General features: G+C 36.1%; 1 long non-coding RNA gene across 1 annotated transcript in view; it reads right to left on the bottom strand.

Annotated features, from left to right (window-relative positions):
- LOC102224166 overlaps positions 1–20,740 on the bottom strand; it is a 153,799-nt gene that overhangs the window by 29,064 nt on the left and 103,995 nt on the right. Inside the window, exon 4 of the long non-coding RNA XR_002751945.1 lies at positions 9,797–9,892. This is a non-coding gene — a long non-coding RNA (uncharacterized LOC102224166). The remainder of the gene's footprint in view (positions 1–9,796; positions 9,893–20,740) is intronic.

Genomic DNA, 20,740 nt, shown 5'->3' with positions numbered 1-20,740 from the left:
AAAAATCAATAAATAAATAGAAAATACACCCCCTATTTTTCTATCGGAGTTGGTCTTGTCTTTTGTCTTTGTTTTTTTCCTGTGTGTGTAGACGTGTTTGTTGTGTGCGTGTGTCTTCTTGCCAGTGGGGGCGCTCTCGCGCCGCCGTGGGTCTAGCGAGGAGAACGAGTTTCCTGGCTCTGCGCATGCGCGGCTCAGAATAACCGAGCTCTGCCAGAGTAACATTGTTTCAACTCGCTTCCTCTGTGATCCACAGGTAAGATAGATACCACTCTCATAAGCCATGTAAAATGATCTGTACATATATAAAGATTAATTTCGGAGTCTATTGTATAACTTACATGTATAATTTGCAAAGTTTTGTATTGCCGTTGATCTGTGTCGGCGTGTAGCTTGCTTTTTGTTGTTGGAGCCTTGGGGATTTTTAAATTTATTTATATCACTTGATCGGTCAGTATTGTTTGGGTAGCATTATAATATTTTTGTTTCTTATAACAGTGTATTTATTTGTGGTGGGCTTGATCTCTTTTGTGGCCGCTGTAACAGTTACAACTGACAAACGTTAAAAAAACAGTTGTAACTGACAAACGTTGGTGTTTACTGTGTGTCGTAGATGGAATGTTTTGTTCAGTTGGGTTATGTTAATTTAGGATTAGATTTTCTTAATTTCTTTTGCTATTATGTTATTTTATTTGAGGATTTTATTTAATTTCTTTGTGGAAACTCCGGATGTTGTTGACTGCATTTGAATTGTATTGTGGTTGTGTTTGTTTAATTGAAAATGCGCGGCTCAGAATAAACGAGCTCTGCCAGAGTAACATTGTTTCAACTCGCTTCCTCTGTGATCCACAGAAATTGGTTGCAAAGGATTCATGTGCCTTTGCACCGCTTGATACTGGCTCAGATTCTCCTAGGTCTGGTGCCAGTAACAGTAACAATTTTTACCCTGACTTCAAATTAAAAGTTTCCATTTAGATCTACGGGTCAAATTTGTATCATTTTTGAATTGCAGTTGGGGGCCACACAAAGTCAGTCCAAGGGCCACAAATTTCTTTTGGACACTCCTGCTCTGGTTGATTTCAAATCTCATTAGAAGCAAAAAGAAAAATCAGCAATAAAAACATTAAAACCATTTTTCTTTTTGTCTGAGGGTGACAGTTTGCATTTGTTGAATATGTCATCAATGCTTAAAAATGGACACAACTGGGTTTTTCCACTGGTGAACATACAAAACTGGTTCTGGAATAAATAAAGCGGGATAATTCAAACCTAAAATTTGACCAGAAAAACAGTCAACTTAAATGAACTCTGCCAATTCAACCCACGCTGACTGATTGTAAACCTCTGACCTGAACTGTGTTTACTGACCATGGAGAGCATCAATAATGCATTTGCCAATAAAGTCATGCCCGGTGTCTCTGTGTCATGTTTTTATTGATTTAACAGAGACAGAAAACACACAAATCAAGACAGAAAAAATAGGAGTCATGACTCAAAATTGTTGAACGTAATGTTGGATGGTAAAATCTTTGAAATGAATGCATAAACACACACATCCAACAAATGAGAACTGACCACACTGTGATCTTCATGTTTATATTTGTTCAGGGTTTTTTTTTGTTTTGTTTTCTTTCATTTCTTTTACTTTTTAACACAAAGTTACAAAATGCAGTTTCAAGTCTGGGCAGAGTTGCTTTTATGGCAAACATAAGCCAACTAATGTAATTTTAATACAGATTTAACAATTTTAGTCAGTTACATTCTAAAGAAAAATCTGCAAATAGGCAGATTTTTTTTAAAACTACATCATAATTCAACTTTAAGATAATCAAGTTAACATTTGTTCTCTTTTTCAATTCATTGCATTGAAAAATATATTTTATTTCTCTACCTCTATTACGAAAAGATTAATCAAATTAATCCAGATGAATCGGTTATTGAAATAATTGTCAACTAATTTAGTAATCAATTAATCGGTAGCTGGACCATACTGATGCAAAAAAAGGCCATTTGTTGAAAGAACAACAGATAAAGAGCAGATACTAAATCAAAACTGTACAAAAATATAAACATTTTGCATTTAAAATAAAAAAATTTGTTTATAAATATGTTCTGCCTAGAACTCCATTATGTTGGTTTTGCAGCTTTACATGGATTTGTTTCTGTATTAACTATTAAAAATCTGCTTTTATTATTGATTCTTATGTTATATTCTGATGTTTTAAGTTAAATTAGTGAAAGAAATGAATATTTGATGACATTCTATTTCACTGTTTGGTTCTGTTGTGATCTAATGATCCCTGCGAAGGCTGTAATAAATAAAGATCCCACTCCTTGTGCATCAGTGCGGATTTTTTTATTCACTTGCCTCCTTCTCTAAAATGCAGTTAGGTATGTTAAATAAAATCAGACGACCAATAAGCAAAGCCACTAAAGCGACACACTCATCACTCAGATCACCCGGCGGACCTCTGAGCTGTCAATTACTTCACTCCTGCAAGCGCGCCTCGCATACCGACGCCGGCGGAGGACCAGACCAGTTCATTAATTGATCTTTGGTATTCCCCAACGAGGACGGAGGCTCAGCAGAGCATCTTTTGCTGATTTCGTCGGTAAAATCCAGCACTTGTTCGTCTCTCTAAGCGGTTACGGACTCGGCGGACAGTTTTAATGAGAAGGAAAACTGGTGTGTGAATGTGAAAACAAATTGTCAGCACCGGCGAACTTGATGTACCTCAGGCTGAATATAGCCAGGGTTGCCAGGTTGGGCGGGTTTTGGACTCGGTTTGGGCGTGTTGTTGGAATTTGGGATGATTTTTACAACTTGTGGCCGGTTTTTAGACAGTATTCAGAAGAAAATTATTTCTAAAAGAACAAAACGTTTAATAAAGGGCTGTCATTGCTTTAATTTGAAATGTCAAAAATCTGTCAAACATGGCATCGTCAATGATTAGTAGTGATTGATTAATCAAGCATTATATACATGGGTATATAACACTTGTATTTGTATATATTTCTATATATTACAACTTTATTCTCGCAATATTGTCTTTATTGTCCTAATATTATGACTTTATGTTCATATTATTATGACTCTATTCTCGTAATATTTCAACTTTATTTTTTGTACTATTACTTTATTGACGTATTATTTGGACTTTATTCTGTTTACTTTTTTTGTATTATTATGACGTTATTCCCAAACAAGTTTATTCTCATAAAGTTGTAAGTTTATTTTTGTAATTTTGCGACTTTATTTTCGTATTACAACTTTATTCCCGAACAAGTTTATTCTCGTAGTATGACTTTCATTTTTAAAGTTCTTGTTTTTTCTTAGTATTGCTCTGGTATTCTGGGACCAGAAACTACTGGAGATTGAAATTTGCACTTGTTTTGTTTAGAGTTGGTTGCATTTTACGTTTCATTTGGCTGGAAATCATCAGATCTGGCAACCCTGAGTCCAACTTTCCATCACCCCAGTTCATGTCAGTGCAGCAGCATCATCTTAGATGCGACAGCTGCGTTGTTTTATTCCACTGTTTTCTGTGAGTTGCGATGCAGCAGCCTCCTCCTGGACTCCTTCAGACTTGCTGATGCATTCTGTTAGTCTGCGATCCGCTCTGCCTTGTTCCGCTCCACACAAGCGCGCATGAAACTTGCAAACCTGCAGGTCTTGAAGTCAACACGGCGCCTGTCTAAATTGTTCTCTTCTATGCGCTGAGAACAAGCTCGACGTAATTATTCTGCCCCTCAGAAGTGGAGCGCTGGCTAAAATAAAGGAGATGTGTCTTTGCCGAGCACAGTCCAGCGAGCTGATAGACCCGAGCCGTTCCCGGAGCAACGGCGAGCGGCGCGGATGTCAAATACGCCGATGAGCAGATATCAGAATCCGTCCGCATTATGAACTTAAACAGATGGGATTCAACATTGCTGGATGCCATTTTACTTATAATCACGTTTTAAACCGACAGCTCTCATTTTGGTGCAAAGCAGCGTGAGGAAAACATGAATAGCAGCATTTGACATTTTCCCCCAGACTTTTAGTGTTTGGGGTGGACAGCAGGTTGCAAAGATTTGAAACCTTTTCACATTATAAACACAAAGAAACATTTTTTACCTGTGGATTGGGTCTAAAATGATGCGGTTTGTTTACAAATACAATTTTGAAAAGCACAAAATCTTACCAAGTATTTTTAGTCTAGCTTTTAGTGCAAATACCTTATCATACTTGATATAAGAGAAAACTAGCTTAACTTACACCTTTTCAACATGATATAAGCTACTCGTAGGGTGAGCAGCTGTTCGCTAACGATGACTAGCATTGGTTTTAGCTGTCAAGTTGTCAACATAACACGTTAAATCCTAAATGATATATAAAAGAAATTGGGATGCAGTGCTTTGCTACTAATTCCCAACACTACAACAACTAGATAACAAGGTCAGGACAAAGTTTTAATTAAGAAAAAAATAGCGACGCAGAGGGAAGCAGTTCAGTTACGCTAGCTTGACTATGACAACCGTAACATGTAGATGTGCTGTGGAATTTTGGTTTTGGTTGAGTTAAAAAATTTTTTTTAAAAAGGCGACCCACAAACCTACTCTGACAAATAATCAGCAGAGCAGGTGTTTAATTTAGCTAATCAACCACCGCTGTGTTAGCCTAGGTATTAGCAGCGGTAGCTAATCTACCACAGTGAAAACATAAAACTGTAACGTACTGAATGTTTTGTTGTTTGTGTGGAAAATGTTTGAGTATTTTTTTATTTGGGTCTTGAATCTTGATACATTAGTGGAGCTGTCGTCGGTCAGTTGCTATGGCAACGGGTCTGTGTGTAGCATAGCCAATACAGAGAGTGAGAAAAACGAATATGAGCGGTTTTTAGTTATTATTCAATGTTTTTTCTGCATTATTTTTCTTTTCTGTGGCTCACTGCACTAAACTAGTAATACATACATCTACATGTTTTATTTTCTTAACAGAACTGTTAAAAATTAAATTAGAAGTAACTTTTCAGCAGGATACAGGAAATTATTTTAAGTAAATAATTCCTAAATATTGATAAAGACCTATTAATTCCATTGCCAGATTATTTCATTTATTACAACACATTTTCCCATGTTATAAGTTGAACTGGTACTTTATTATGTCAGTTCTGGCTGAAAAGTTATTTGTAAGTTAGTTTTGTCTTTTTTCAAGATATTTGCACTAACATCTAGATAAATACTTGGTAAGATTTTGTGTTTTTACAGTGAATGAATGAAGTAGAAATAGATTTTAACAGAGCTGAAATGTGAAAACATTAAAAAGTTCTTTTTACACAAAAACAGATGTTTTGGAAAAGTGAGACTGTTGTTCTTTTTCTCTTATTCAGTGTTCTGTTTTTATTAAAGCATCTTAAAGCAAGAACTTTATCTCAACTGTTTTGAGGTAAAATAATTACCTGGCATGAATCCTCCTTACAGCTACGATCAAAACAAGAACAAAAGCGAACTGGCGGATCAGAGGGAACTAGTTACAAATAAAAATCCAGTTCAGAACTGGGGTGAGGCGACCGTGGAGCAAAAACAAATCAATAGACAGAGCGGATGAGTCCAATCCCTGCTCATCAGGAGAATCCCTGGGGATTGGAGAAAGCTCCCCAACACTGCCCACCCATTACCTTCCAATCCTGTCCAAATCCCAACACAAAGCAAGCAGCTTCCTTTGCACCACAAATGAAAAACGGCATATTGAAACTATCCTCTAATATCTTGTTTTGATGTGAGAGCTTAGTTTTATGATGATGATGAAAGGGGAACGCTGCATCGCTAACTTTGAAGTACTTTATTAGTGCTATTAGTGTGTGTCCTTCAGCTTGCTGCATCCAGTAAGGAGGGAATAATTATTGTAATAAAGTCTGTGAGTCACAATAAACAGCAGCGGGAGGAGCGGGTCACCTAAACTCATTAGAGGTGCAACGTGGGAGAAAGAGCTGCTGCTTTCATCCGTCTGCAAACCAAATTCAAACTTCGTTCAGTGTGGATTTTTAAAATCCACTGCAAAAACACAAGTATTTTTGGTCCAGTTACTAATATAAATTTGTTAGCACACTTGAAATAAGACAAAACTAACTTAAAACTAACTTTTCAACAAACTATAGGAGCTTATTTTGTCAATAATTCCCTAATATCGATTAAAAATGGCAGATTATTTCAGTTATTACAACACATTTTTCCCAAATTTACTAAGATATTTGCTCTAGAAACTAGGCCAAAATTACTGGGTGAGATTTTGTGTTTTTGCAGTGTAGGGGTGTCAGAAGTACACAAAAGGTTTTGCACTGCAAAAAAAAGATCTTATCAAGTATTTTTGATTGTGTTTCTTGATCCACTTGAAAAAAGACAATACTAACTTACAAGTAACTTCTCAGCAACATATAGTAGCTAGTTTTACGTCAATAATTCCTTAATATTGATGAAAAAGTTGCTGATTATTTCACTTATAACAAAACATTTTAACCATGTTATAAGTAAATTAATCTGCCAATGAAACCAGTAGTTTTTCAGTTCAGTTAAATTCTTACATACTTTATTAAATTAAATGTTGTGGGTCATATTATTTAAGGTTCTTCAAAGAGTGCTTGTGAAAGGAAAGCACCTCCGTTAGCAGTCAGTATTACAGTGACTCTGAAGAAACCTCTGACTGAAGACACTTTTTTATCACCAGAATTGTTTTGGATTTTTTAATTTTGTAAAATCTAAAGAATGAACATAAACTGCAAAAATAAATTGTTGGTTAAGTTTCTATCCTAGTTCACTTGAAATAAGACAAAACTAACTCACAAGTTAGCAAGAAAAGCGAGCTCCTTTTAAGTCAATAATTCCTCAGTTTTGATTAGAAAAAGTATTGAATTCTGCATCTAAAAAACTAGTACTGTAGCTAATAAAAAGTAAACTATATTTAACACAAAACCAACTCTAAATAAAAACTAACTGAATTACACAAACCAAAAGTCACAACAAAATAAAGTGACACTGCAATAAAAAGATAAACGATTATTAGACCTTTCTAAATGTTTGCTGTGAGATTACGTTGCTGCAATAAAAGATGAATTAATTTCAGAGTTTCTGCCGATAACTGTGGTCAGAATTAGTTTATCAATGAAGGGAAAGGTTTGCGGGTGGGTGAAGGGTTTGGCCTTTGATTGAGTTGAGCAGCATCCACTCTATTGGCCTGTCCATCTCTTTAATTCCACTGTCAATGAGAACAACTTTCATTCTTCATTACAGCGCACGGCAGCCCATTTATCAGCTCTGAGAACCTCTGACTCCACCAGCAGGTCGGTTTTCAGTGGCTGTTTTTACGGTTTTTCTTACTGCGTTCTAGCTACAGTTTAAATTAACAGCAGATGCTATGTCTGTCTTTTTTCTTTCTTTGTTTGTTTTTCATTTCTCTGACATAATAATTAAAGATATTAAGCAACTGAATAGTCAGACTTTGTGAAAAAGGCTTAAAGTACATTTTAAAAATTATTTGTTGTTATTAATGGCACTTTGTTTTCCAAAAGGCTACAGAAAAAAATGGAACAACCCATAAAATAACATTTTTATTAAAAAAATAAATAAATAAATACATTTATATTATACATAAAGTTGGAAAAGCTACCAACTGTTCCTAAATTTCCTTTCCCCTCATTAATACCCCCAGCTGTCAGCAACATACTAGAAAGTCCTTTAAAAGTCTGGTTGATGCATCTGTTCGGTTGACCTTTAACTGGGCCAACCGGCAGATATCGATACACAGAGCAAAGTATTGACCAGAATGAATACAGCTGGGACTAAAAGAGCTCAAGGACCAGAAAACAAGACCAACAGAGAAATACCACAGGCCAAAATAAGGTAACAAACATCACATGAAAGGCTAATAAAGCTACAGAAAAATCCAGTGGGAACTCTATCATGTAGCATAATAATCCCATTGATGACCAAACTGTTCATTTTCGGGTCCAAGTTGATAGGAATGGAGGAACTAAGTAATAAAAAAATGAAATGATGACCCATGATTGAGGAAAATCGGAATAACATTCACAGTTTGTAAATGTAAATCAGACCATGACCTTACAAACGCTGATGCCCTCATTATGAATACATTAATATGGAACAGATCTGGTGAAGAGGCTCCAGTTTTACCATAACAGTGGAAAGAAAAGATGAGTTACACTAATTAACTACGTATTATTAAAGCTGTTTGTACTCCACTTTAGCTGAATAAAACTATATATATTCTATTTTCTGTTTATTTCATATACCAAGGATACCTGTCTGTTTACCTGTACAGCTTGGGTCAAATGTTTTGTGTTTCCTGCCACAAGCTTTTCACTTTGTTGGAATCCAAACAGAGAAAAACTGAAAGCTTGTTACAAAGATGTTGCTGAAATACTTTAGAACAAAGATAGATCCAGTACAAATGAAAGACAGACTCTGGGCAAAAGTCGCAAAAGGTGCAGTTACATTAATGCTAAAGTTTAATTTCTGCAGGTAGTTTTATCTGGATAGATCCTGTGTACGAGTAAAAAGGCTAATTACCCTTAGTGTGACTATTACTTGACACTAGCTTAAATGCTAAATAACGTTAGTCGGAGTAGCCTAAATGCTAACTATGTGACCGTTATTTACCATTAGTCTAAACATTATCAACTATTAGCATCTTTGTAGAAGAAGCTAAGCTGTAGCCGTTAAGTGCTGTTAGCCTATATGCAAATTACCATTAGTTGGGCTGTTAACTGATGCTAGTAAACTGTTAGCACCTTCTTCGAAGAAATTAGGCTTTAACTTTTGACTGAAGTTAGTCTAAATGCTGACTGCTGTTAGTGTGACCGTTAGCTGCCTTTAGTTTAAACGTTAACAGTTAGCATCTTTGTAAAAGAAGTTAGGCTGTAACAGCTACTGTAACTGCCGCTAGCCTAAATGCTAATTACAGTCACTGTTACTTTTTACTGCCATAAGTCTAAATGTTATTATCCGTTAGCATCTTAGTAGAAGACATTATACCGTAAGATTTAACTGCCATTAGTAAAGGCTAACAACCGTTAGAAGAAGTTTTATGATTATTTGCCTTTTGATTTTAAGTTATTTATTCATGTACTGGTATATTACAAGTATAAAATTGGAGATTTATTTGTTTTAGGACTGTAATATATGCTAATCTCATCATTGTTTATCCATACTATTTGATTTTGTACATAATATGTAACTTCCAGAATAGAGTCTGGTTTGTTGAGCTGTATCTGTACATGCATGCAACATCTACCCAGGTGAAGCCGCCCAGCAGTGCAGGCAGGGGTCAACTACTTCCTGAAGGACATCATGACTTTGCAGGCTCGTATTTTTTATATTTTTTTTTAAAAGAGAAAACTCGTGACCATCTGGTTGCAGGACAATCTCAGGACAGCAAAGACTAACACACCTGCTGTTAGGTAATGAGTCTGTCCACAAGGATTACACAAATACATCCAAATCTTTACGCCAATTAGAGGTGAGAACTGGAAGTTTGTGCTGCAGTCAGTTTAGCTGATAAACTGCTTCTATATATACTTTATATATATATTTATATGGTGTGTGAGGGGTGTACTTTTTTGTTTTTTTGTAGCGTTTTTGAGCAATCATCAACTTTTTTGTAGTTAACAGAGGTCCAAACTGCAACCTGGCTTTTGGGAGAGGAGTTTGCAGATGACAACAATAACAAATGCATTGACTAAGCAGGAAAAATCCACACACCATGACTTAATGTATGGCTTCCTCGCGAGGCTTTGCTTACCTGCACACATTTTTGAATACGATCAGCACTCCTTCTCTGCACAAATCCCAGGACTCAAGGTGTAGGTGGAGGTTTGAGAGCGAGCCCTCTTTCCGCCTTTGGTTTCATTGAGGAAGAGCAAAAAAAAAGCAGATTATTTTTCTGTAGAGTTTGAATTTATAATCCCTGGTCATTGCAATCATGGGCCGTGAATTTGTTTTTGTGATACTGACTGGGTGTACTCCGCCAGCGGTATTGATTTCTTTCTTTTTGTTTAAGATTCAATGCGTGGGCGGCAGGATGATCATTTTGATTAGGCTGGAAGGGAGGCTGATTTTCATCCTCTATGTGTTTGCAATGTTGATAAGACTGTGACAAGTATAGGAAGCATGAATAATCCATGAAGTAAAGATGTATACTGTGCCGCTTTAACTTGAAAAGCCATTTTTCAGCTTCAGGATTTTTGTCACAAATCTGATACTTTTTTTTTCCTTTTTAGGAATACTTTATCTGCACCTAGCCAAGACGTTTAGCAGTTTCAAACATAGTGCTACACCCTTTTTTAGCTTTATTTAAATGGGAAGTTATCATTACAGGTCACTGCATCACTTTTATTCTGAGCTGGACTTTGACTACGCCACTACAAAACTTTAATTTTCTTCTGTTCTGTTGTATAATTCAACTCCACTTTTTAGTTCAGGCTCTAAAATTAAAGTTTTTTCCTCAGGATATTTAGTTGAAGAGCATCAGATACAGCACTGTTTTTCAATGTGGGGGCCACTAGGTGGCGCTCAGAAAGATAGAAGGGATATGAGAAAACAAAAATACAAAAAATTATTTTATTATAATATGTAATCAGTTGTTTTATGATGGCGTATTAGGGTCGTTGTAAATGGAAGAAAAATTAATATACATCTGGCAAAGTGGAAATGTGAAATTTTTAGATTAGTCTCAGACATTTTCTAGAAAAGACAAGGAAATTTTCTGTTTTAAAAGTTGAAAATTTGTGACAAAAAATCAGAATTTTTGAGATTAAACTCTATGATTTTCAATAATAAAATGTGTTTTTCAAAAACGTGCAAGTTCCTGAGTTTGAAGAGTTGAAAATTTGCTAGAAGACAATCAGAAATTTTCTTTAAAAAAAACAAAGAAACTTCTGAGTTTGTAATGTCAAAAATTTGAGACTAATCTCAGAAATATTCTAGAAATACTTGGAAATTTCTGAGTTTCAATAGTCGAACATCTTCAAGTTTTTTGGCAGACATTTACTCTTAATATTTTTCTCTCTACAATGGCCTGAATAGACCATCATAGTTTTTTTATTCATTCTTATAAAACATAAGTGAAATTTATTAAAATGTAATTTTTTATGCTCATCTTTCTGTCAAATTAATCAACCTGCTTTGCTTCTCAAGCTAACATAGCAAAAAATGCTAAGAACTCAACTAAAGCCAGAAGGTTTGAGGCAGCATTTATGCTAAACAAATGCAATAATTATTAAAAATTTAATGTTTCTTTACATATTTCATAACGTTGTCTATGAAGCTGCAACTCCTTCCAGACACACAGACGTAAGTTACTTCTGCTCTCATTTCTCTTTAACTTCTTAAAATTATTACAGGCTGTTTTGCTTTGTGAGGTTTTCCTTGTTGTTGTTTTAAAACGCTTAAACTTATTTTTCAGCAATGATGTTGCCATCTTTTTTTCTACCTGATTTAATTGACGATGAACAAATTCACAGGCGCCTAGAAATGTGCTTTTATTTTTCTGACAAAGCTTTATGCACACATGATAACTGGTTTTTGTTCCTGCTCCATAGCTGTGGTTAATATTGATGTGTGTCATCTAATATAGCAGTAAAACAGCAGCTAGATGTTGTTTTTTAGGATTGGGAGCCTCCAAATTGCTGTTTTTGATGTGTTGATAACAAATAACAAGTTGACGGTAGAAAACAATCACTACTGATTCTGAGGTCGTTCCACCAGCTGGATTGCATGTTGGGGTGAACCGGTTGGACCAGAGCAATCAGTTGGAAGTTGTCTTTCATTTTTAGAGCACAAATTGTTTTTACACACCAGCTTCTCAAGGTTTTAATTTAGGCAAACACACCAGGCTGTCAGTTTAAAAGAAACGGACCGACTTCTGTTTCCCAGTAATTGAAAAACAGGAACTGTAATCCGGCAAAGAGCTGCTGGAAATCCAGAATATTACCAAGTTCTTAGGCAGAAACTACATATTAATAATTTCTGTTGGCCTCATACTACTATCCCTGTTGATGCTCAATATTGCATAATATTACCCAGAATGCTCGGCTCCATAAAGATAGTCCCTGAACTTACAGCTTAAGCGGTTGTGTTGGTTTGGGGCGAAACTGAATAAAGGTAGTTAATTCATTATGTTTAATTCAATTCAGCACTGCTAATCCAGCTCATTTGCTTTTGCTTCTTCTCTTTAAATATCTAGCTATATGGTTAAAAAGCTGGGCACAGAGATGTTGGAGTAGGGGATTTAAACTTTGCTTGTTACGTTAGATAGAAAAGATGGTTTGAACTGCTTTTTGGTTCTACTCTGCATCAATGAATTATCAACTCCTCTGGTATTTGGGGTCAAAGTTCAGGTATTATTTGAGCATTTCCTCCAGTCCTGTTTAATCACATTTAATCCAATTGTAGTTTGTTTGTCTAGAGTTTGGTTTCTTTGGGGAGGTGTGAATCAAACCAAGAACGTGAACCCCTGTAAACTTACAAACCTCGGTTCAGTTTGGTTGAAGAGAACTCTGGTCCAGTTCAAATGCATATGTGGACGCCAAGCGGACTAGAGATCGCTCCAAAAGTAGAAGGTGTGCTACAGAGCAGGGCATTCTGGGTAAACACAACTAAAAATAAATGCGAGAGTCTAGCACTAGCTGAAGAAATGATTGGTAATTGAAAGAGAAAACAACCGCTAAAGTCTGATGCTACTCCATTTTTGTTTACATTTTGTGAAAAAGGAAGTTGTGCTCAATGTCTTCTTCAGAGGTTTTTGTGTCATTTCCTTTTATAGTTTTCAGTGCAGTGCCCCCACAGGCAAGGAGGGGAACAGGTTTTAATTTTTTTTTAAATTTTTTGACATAGTGCAATGTGAAGAAGAACCACAGCAGCTGAAAATGTAACAAATGTTGCAATTGAGGGTGTTAACTACCGGTTGACTCTGGTTCTGAGCTTTAAAGTTGAACAGGTAAGGTCTTTACAGAACATGTTCATTATATTTTTGCTCAAAATCATTATTAGATAATGAGATTTGTTTCAGAATGAAATGTTTTATTGCGTTCTGTCACTTTAAATCCAGATAAGGTGCTGCTAAGGAGGTGAAGCTCAGTTTGGGTTGCTAGGTAACGGGTCGGGGTTGCTAGGTAACGGTGTAGAGCCCTTCTAACGTGACTCTCAGGAAGGTTTTTGAAACGGCTCGTTTTCCAGGAACCAAAACCTGTTTTTAGAATCAGTAGAAACACAAATGGAAGTACGAAAACGTAAAAAGTGTGAATTTTGCACAGCAAAAATAAAAAAAACAAAAAGCTCTACAAATTAATAATGTTGAACTTTCAGTTCAACACAATTAATCGCATATAAAATAAGATGTAAACCATTAAAATGAGGATCTTTAAAGCCTGATGAAGGACAGTGGAGTTTAACAATCATAAAAAGAATCCTAATTTTCATCCAATCTCCTTCTGACGGTTTTCTTTACCACCTTTAAAACTCCAGGTGCCATTTTCCCTCCTTACTGCCAACATGAGCAAAACGATGAAAGTTAAAATATTCCCTAACGTGTCCTCGAGTAATTTAACATGTTTTGTTTACAAAACACTCCTGCAAGTCTTGTTTCTTTTCTCTTTTTTTCGGTTTCCTGCTGAGACTTTTCCACCTCCATCGTGTTTATCCCCTTGGGTTCAGTATGTTTTTATATATATATATATATATATATATATATATATATATATATATATATACTGCATATATATAGTTTTTTTTTTTCTTTTACTCTTGTCTGTCTGCCACCAAAATCATGTACGGCATCTCTGGGATGAAGAGGGGAGGAAAAAAACAAATTTAAGTCTAATTTCCATACAGCATGTATGCTGAAGGAGTGATCTAGTATTCATTGCACCATATTTGTCAGAAATATTTGTCAATGGCAAAACTATTTCTTGAAGAACATTTGTCAAACATCCTGGAAGAAGTGAGGCTGAGAATATTACTAAGACGAGTTCAACTTTTTCCCCAAAGCATTAGTAATTTTTCTGCTCTTATTTTAGTTTGATTCTAATTGAGTTAAAATGTTTTTTAAATGGTTGAAGCGTCTCTTTTTCTCCATAAAAATCCTACTTTCCAACACAAATTAGGGAATCAAACATGGTTCTGTGTTGATGATTCCGATTAAAAACTTAAACTTGTTGTTTTCACACTTAATTGTAGCTTTATTTTTTCTTTTTGTCTCTAATCTTATACCAAATGCAGCTTTAGCTCATAGGAGAATGAGTTGGGGAGTGTTTTTGGTGCTTGGATTTCACATTTTCAGTCCTTTCATGGTTTTGAAACACGCTGATTATTCGAAGAGGCTAATCTGATGCATCAGACGTTGCAGAAAATACTCTTGCGAACTCTTGTAGGAAAAATTAAAATGAAACTATAATCTGTGAAACTATAATCTAAACTGGTACTTCAGCAGAAGTACCAGTTTAGCTAAAGTAAGTGTTTTCAGCAGGAAGAAAGAAATGCTCAAAAATAAAACAGTAAAAGTACGGCAGGATAAGGAGTCTTTTGCATAATTTAGAGGAAATCACTACTGAAAACTAAACAGGGTCTAAACCTTGAAATAATTTTAAAAAATAATCTATTTATTTCAAGATAAAACTAGTTCATGTAGTAATTTTTAAAGATTTTACTTTCAAAATGGACAGTCTAACAAGCTAATGTTACCTAAAGCTAGCTTGGCAGCTTCTAGCTCTCTGAGATTTTTCCCCTCACAAATCTCTTCATGATATGATACATTTCTAATACAGATATATGAACTACTATATTTTTTTTTTTACAGAAAATTACTTCAAAAAGTATTAACCAAACATTTGATTACTATAAAAAGGCCACAGCTAGCTAACACAGCAAATCTGTTAGCTGCTAACAGTGCTAAAGTCAGCATCCACTTAGAAATGTATTATGAATGCTAAATGAAAAGTGTATTTCACAGAATTTTAAATGTTAAATATATATAGTGGTAATAATAATAATAATAATTAATACTGTAGTAATAATATGTCAATCAAATATGGATCATTTTACAATGAATAGGTTTTTTGAAACCATTATTTCTACTCATTACGACAATAAATTGCTTTTTTCTTCAGTAGGACCTCCTTACAATGGTGCAAGCATAAAAAACACAATATACTGACTGGTGGACATAATGTTCTGTGTGTCGCTTGGATGTAAGAAGAAGTTATAAAAAAATAATTCTGTGAAAATGTATTTTTGATAGTTAACTTTGTCCTTAATGCTGAAAATTTGGAAATATCAGTTCAATTTGAGCTCTTCTCATGGAATGACTCTACAGTAATTCTAAGTGTTTTCACGCTACCTGAGTGAAGTTGGCCCCCCCACCTTCTTCAAATCAGACAAAACTGGTGTCAAACGTTTGTGCTACATTTGTGCTGGTTTGTGCAGCAAAAATTTTCGTTTGTGCTGCTATCATTTTAAAGATATAAATAAATGTTTTTAGAGGTCATCAAAGGTCAACCAGCCCCCCCACCTTCTTCAAATCAGACGAAATGGGTGTCAATCAACTCGGCTACGTTTGTGCTGGTTTGTGCAGCAAAGATTTTCATTTGTGCAGCTATCATTTTAAAAATATTAAGAAAAAAGTTCTAGGGGTCATCAGAGGTCAACCAGCTTCCCGACCTTCTTCAAATGAGACGAAATGGAGTCCACTTCCTGCTTTTGGACCGATCTCCAAATCGCCTTTTTTTTTTTTTTTTACCCCTCCAGGGGGTCTTTTGTGGGCTCTAGTGTCCCTTTTACGAAAGTAGGCTGACAGGAATGGGGAAGGAGAGGGGGAAGACATGCGGCAAATGTCGCTGGGTCCGGGAGTCGAACCCGCGACGGCCGCGTCGAGGACTCAAGGCCTCCAAATACGGGTCGCGCTAACCACTACGCCACCACGGCACGCCCCCAAACCGCTTTTTGTTCACATATTCATCTGAACCGCACCAGTTCACTTCAGCTGAACCGAGACCAAGACTTTGGGCGGACCAGAGTTCACTTTTTTGCTTTGAATGCACGTTCACACCTCCTGAAACAAACCGGACCATCTTAACTGATGTGAATGCACCCTTTTTGTCTGTGTGTCGATGTCATGCTTAAGTAGAAGGAAACAAATTTGTACAGTACAATACTTGGCCACTATTCATCCCCTATTATCCAACAAGCTACATTTAAAAAAAATTAAAGGTATTATTACCAGGATGAGGTTTAATAAAAAAGAATATCTGTACTTCTATACAAATCACAAGGAGGTTACGTTGTTCATTTCATGTTGAATAAGATCCTTCTCCTGGTACACTGAGTCCATGTATAAAGTTATTGCTTTAGGCAGGAATGACCTGAAGTCGACCTCACTGCAGCAAGTCTCTCAACCAAAGGAACCTGGTGCTTTGGTTTGTGCTCAGGTTATGCTGTGCTGTCCCTACTGTTGAACATCTTTTGTAACATCCAACTAGAGGCTGAGGTGCAAGGGCCAAGTTTGATTGGATTTCCTTTTATAAGTATTTAGGTTTTTTTTGCTAACTTTAATCCCAATGCACCAACAGGTCACCCTCTAGCAAAAACAAAATGGCTCCCTGAACCTCCTCTCTATAGATACAAATATCATCAATCATCTATTTTTTTTTACAGTCTTATTCATGTGCAAGGAAGGTGAGGTTGTTCTAACAGAGTGATCAAATTTTGGTTAAAAATTCATTTAAAAAATACACAGAAATTGTTTTTTTTAGGAATAGGCAATACTCACTTCAAAAAGTATGAGCCAAACTTTTAGTTACAGTAGTAATAGCTCATCGTTAGCTACTAACAATGCTAAAGTCATTGTTTGAAACCAGATTTATTTGCTCTGGTTATCTTAAACTTTGATGCTTGATGCTGGAATTTTTAAGTGTGTAAATATTTCTTTATCTGCCTTGATGTGAAATCCAGAAAGCTAAACTAAATTTCTCAAGATACTGGAATAGTTTAACTGATGTTCTCACCAAAATCTCATCATTTTTCAACTTGTTGATGTGTCAATCAAGTCCCCAAAGATGACTTTTGCTATGAAAATAAACCACATTGAATTTTTTAAAACATTTTTACAGCTTTCAGAAACCTAAAGTCAATCGAACAGACACTTAGCTTGGTTTTTAGCTTCCAGAATTTTCTTCAAAAATCTTTTATGCTGCGCCCAGAGTGAACAAGTTTCGCATGTCAAAAACATGTCTGACGTCTCAAGTTGGACACACTTTAAAGTAAGATGCTTGACATTTTGCTCTAGACGTTTGTCTAGAGTTGCTTTGAGATGAGAGGAGCCATTGTTTTCCGTTGCCGGTCTCATTGTACAATGGCTGATGGAATGGCTGATGAGAGAGTGGCTTGGCATTATTTACTGAAAGTAAGAGAATGTCGTCGTCGGGAGAGTGTTTGAATTCACCAGATAATTCAAAGGTGTTGTGAGTTTGGTGAGCTTCACAACCTAGCCGGGAGTTGATGACAGTCACCATCAGCGCTATTTTAGTCTCAACCACAACCAGTTTGATGACCTGCTAACCCCAACTATCCACCACTACGTCAAATAATGGAGTCTCTCTGATTGGTACAACTGCAAAAGCTTAGATTTTTCAACTCCAGCATCGGCCACGTCAAACGACCGAAACACTTCAAATGTGCAGCGCGAGAGTAGACCGAGTCAGTCTGCAAGAAACTCCACGTAAACAACTGACACTCAAATCATGTTCGGTCTGAATACAGCATTAGTGATGTGACACCTTTCTACTACAGATATGTGATGTATTACAACTACTTATTTTACAGAAACTCACTTCAAAAACTGTTAATTAATTACTGTAAGAATGCCACAACTAGCTAACTGTTAGCTGCTAACAATGCTAAAGTCCTCGTTTGAAACCGTATTTATTTATTCCGGTTATTGTTTATTGATTTTCGGGGCAGACTCTATAAACTCTTCAGATTGTGTTCAGTGGATCTTCTTTGCCGTTGTGCCGCTCCTCACTATTCAAGCTACACAGTTAAATGCTGTTATTTTGTGTCCATTAGCCTCTAAAAACCTCCCATCTGAAGGTGTTTTTCTTTCGGTTTTACAGCAGGGACTACGTCAGGAGTCCGTTTTGCCCTTTTCCCACTTCTCCCTAGTCTCCATTATCCGCCGATGTACAGCCCAGCTATACAACCGGCTGTTTCCCCGGTGACCTCCCGCTTCGGCGTCCGCCGCCTCTCATTGCCTTTGACCCTGTTTGCCATGCAGGCTGTAATTGTCACTCGCTCAAGGCTTTTAAAACCATCAAAAGCTCCTCAGTGCTGGGCGTGTGGCAGTATATCTCGGCTCTCATCAGAACGCTGTCCTCCAAGAGCTAATCCAGCAACCCCCGAGGTGGCTGATCCAAACCAAACTAATTATTTTGTTTAACTGCGGCGGCTGGAAAACAGCCACTGCAGTTTCAAAATGAAGGTCCAGAGCGAGGCGTCTCACGATGCTATCTCTTACATTTTCTCTCCTTTTCCAGCAGATAGAAATGTCTCTTTTTCTGTTTTTGTCACAATAATCTGTTTCTTGAAACAGCAGCCACCGTTTTAAAAGTTTTTTCTTTCTCTTTGTGTGTGAAGTCGGATGTGCTATATCCGTAATGGAGACCTACCAGCAGCGTGTTGAGGAGAATCTTTTTCTCTGCCCCTGAAGTCTGGACCTTCCCCGGGCCAGCAAATATATCAAGCAGCTTTCCAGTTTGTGTTCTGCTCTCAGAGGAAATAGGCTCCCTGAGGCTTTGAGGCCTTCTCTTGATCCCTTGGTGATACTGAGGATTTACAGGGACTCTAGTGATTAGCCAGAGGGGAAATGGGAAAACAGGGGCAATCGCTGCCAGCAGTCCCACATCCAGCAAATACACACAAACACACACACACACACACACCCCAATGCTACCATAGCAGGAAAACATCAGAACATTCACACACCTTATAAACGCATTATCACACACCGCTTTAAGACGTTAATGTCTCTTATTAGGAGTTTGTTTAAAAGGTCAAATCAAAGCAGTTCAAAATTTGGAGTGGAAGGAATATTTATTTAATAGTTGAATTTAAACTCAAATTTATTTAACATATTTAAAAGATTAATGGTTTTCTAAAAATTGAGGCATATATTTCAGGGGATGACGGGAGTATTAGGGTCATGCTAAGAAATAAAAATAATAAAATTATGAGAATAAATTTAGAAGATTACAAGAATAAACTTGTATGAGAAAAAAGTCAAAATGTTACGACTTTATTCTGGTAATATTATGGCTTTATTCTCGTAGTATTGCAACGTTAATCTCGAAATATTTTTATTTTATTTTATTCTCTTAATTTACTCTGCCGTATCAAGGTATCCGCACATCATTAAAAAATATTTAAAAGCCTTAAATTCATGCATCTAAAATTAAGACCTTAAAATATATTAAATTAATTTTTAAGCAAAATTAAGTTGGCCTGAATTGTTTTGTGGCAGGACTATTTAATCTAATTTATTTCATGTAGTTTACTCCTCCTGGAGACTTTTGTGTCAGGTAACAGTTTGACATCTTTATTGCGTTTTGTGACTCAAGGCGGTTGCAGCTACCGCTAGCTAGCTGCTAACATACCCTTGTTAGCTAGCTAGCTGGCTTTTTTGTGTCACTCATGGGCAAATTAAGCAAGTCATGTTACATTTCATTCAGTCTAGGAATAAAGAAGTAGCAGATTATCTCACTTATAACAAGACATTTTTCTCATGGCAAATAAAATAAAATAATCTGCTACTTGATCTAGTACTTAAATCAATATTAAAGAATTATTTACTTAAAACAAGCTCCTTTATCTTTCTGAAGTTACTTACGAGTTAGTTTTGTCTTATTTCAAGTGAACTAAGATATTTGCATTAGAAACTAGACCAAAATACTTGTAAGATTTTATGTTTTTGCAGTGTTTTATTGCATTTGTTACTTTGTAAATCAGTTTGTAGACATTGAAAGGTGCTACATAAATATATTTTGATTAGATTTTTTATTTAGATGTATAAAAGGCTATGAAAACCATGCCTCTTTTTCCCTCAGTTGTACAATTAAGAATAAAGTGTAAAAACATTTATGAACATTGAACGTTACGCTAAAAACAAGCTAATAAATTTTGAAATATGTCTATTCTGCCATAAAGTTTGTGATATAATTTTCTATTTTTCCTTGTTTTTCTGAACTCGGTGTATGAATATGCATCCTCTTTTTTCCCCAACCTTGGAAATCAGCATATCTAAACAAATCAGAGCTCCTTGTTATTGAAAATGGTTGTAGCAGTCCCATATGTCCCATCTGGCCTTGAAGATAAAACACTGAAGAGACATGGTTTGAAAGTACAAGCTCTTCTGCTGCAGTGTAAGTGTATTATTCGTATTTAGGGCTTGTAGTCGTGTAGCACGCTGGCATTTGGTTGATCTTATCCTCCTTCTGTAAGAGATAAGCAAAGGCCAGGATCAAACTGGCTTTATTTGGCTTCATGCTGCAGAGGAACGTCCAGCTGTTAGCTGGAGCTAAAGCAGAAAGAGTTGGACCTGAAGAGTGATGAGAGCGTTGCATCATTTTTTTGACGGCGCCTTAAAAACCGTAAAGGTTAGCAGTACGGCTTATGGTGTGAAAAGAGGATCAAAGAGATTTTA

This window comes from Xiphophorus maculatus, chromosome 21 (genome assembly GCF_002775205.1).
Source record: "Xiphophorus maculatus strain JP 163 A chromosome 21, X_maculatus-5.0-male, whole genome shotgun sequence".
NCBI lineage: Eukaryota > Metazoa > Chordata > Actinopteri > Cyprinodontiformes > Poeciliidae > Xiphophorus > Xiphophorus maculatus.
Note: the sequence above shows the minus strand (reverse complement) of the source record. Positions and strands in the feature narration are given on the sequence as shown.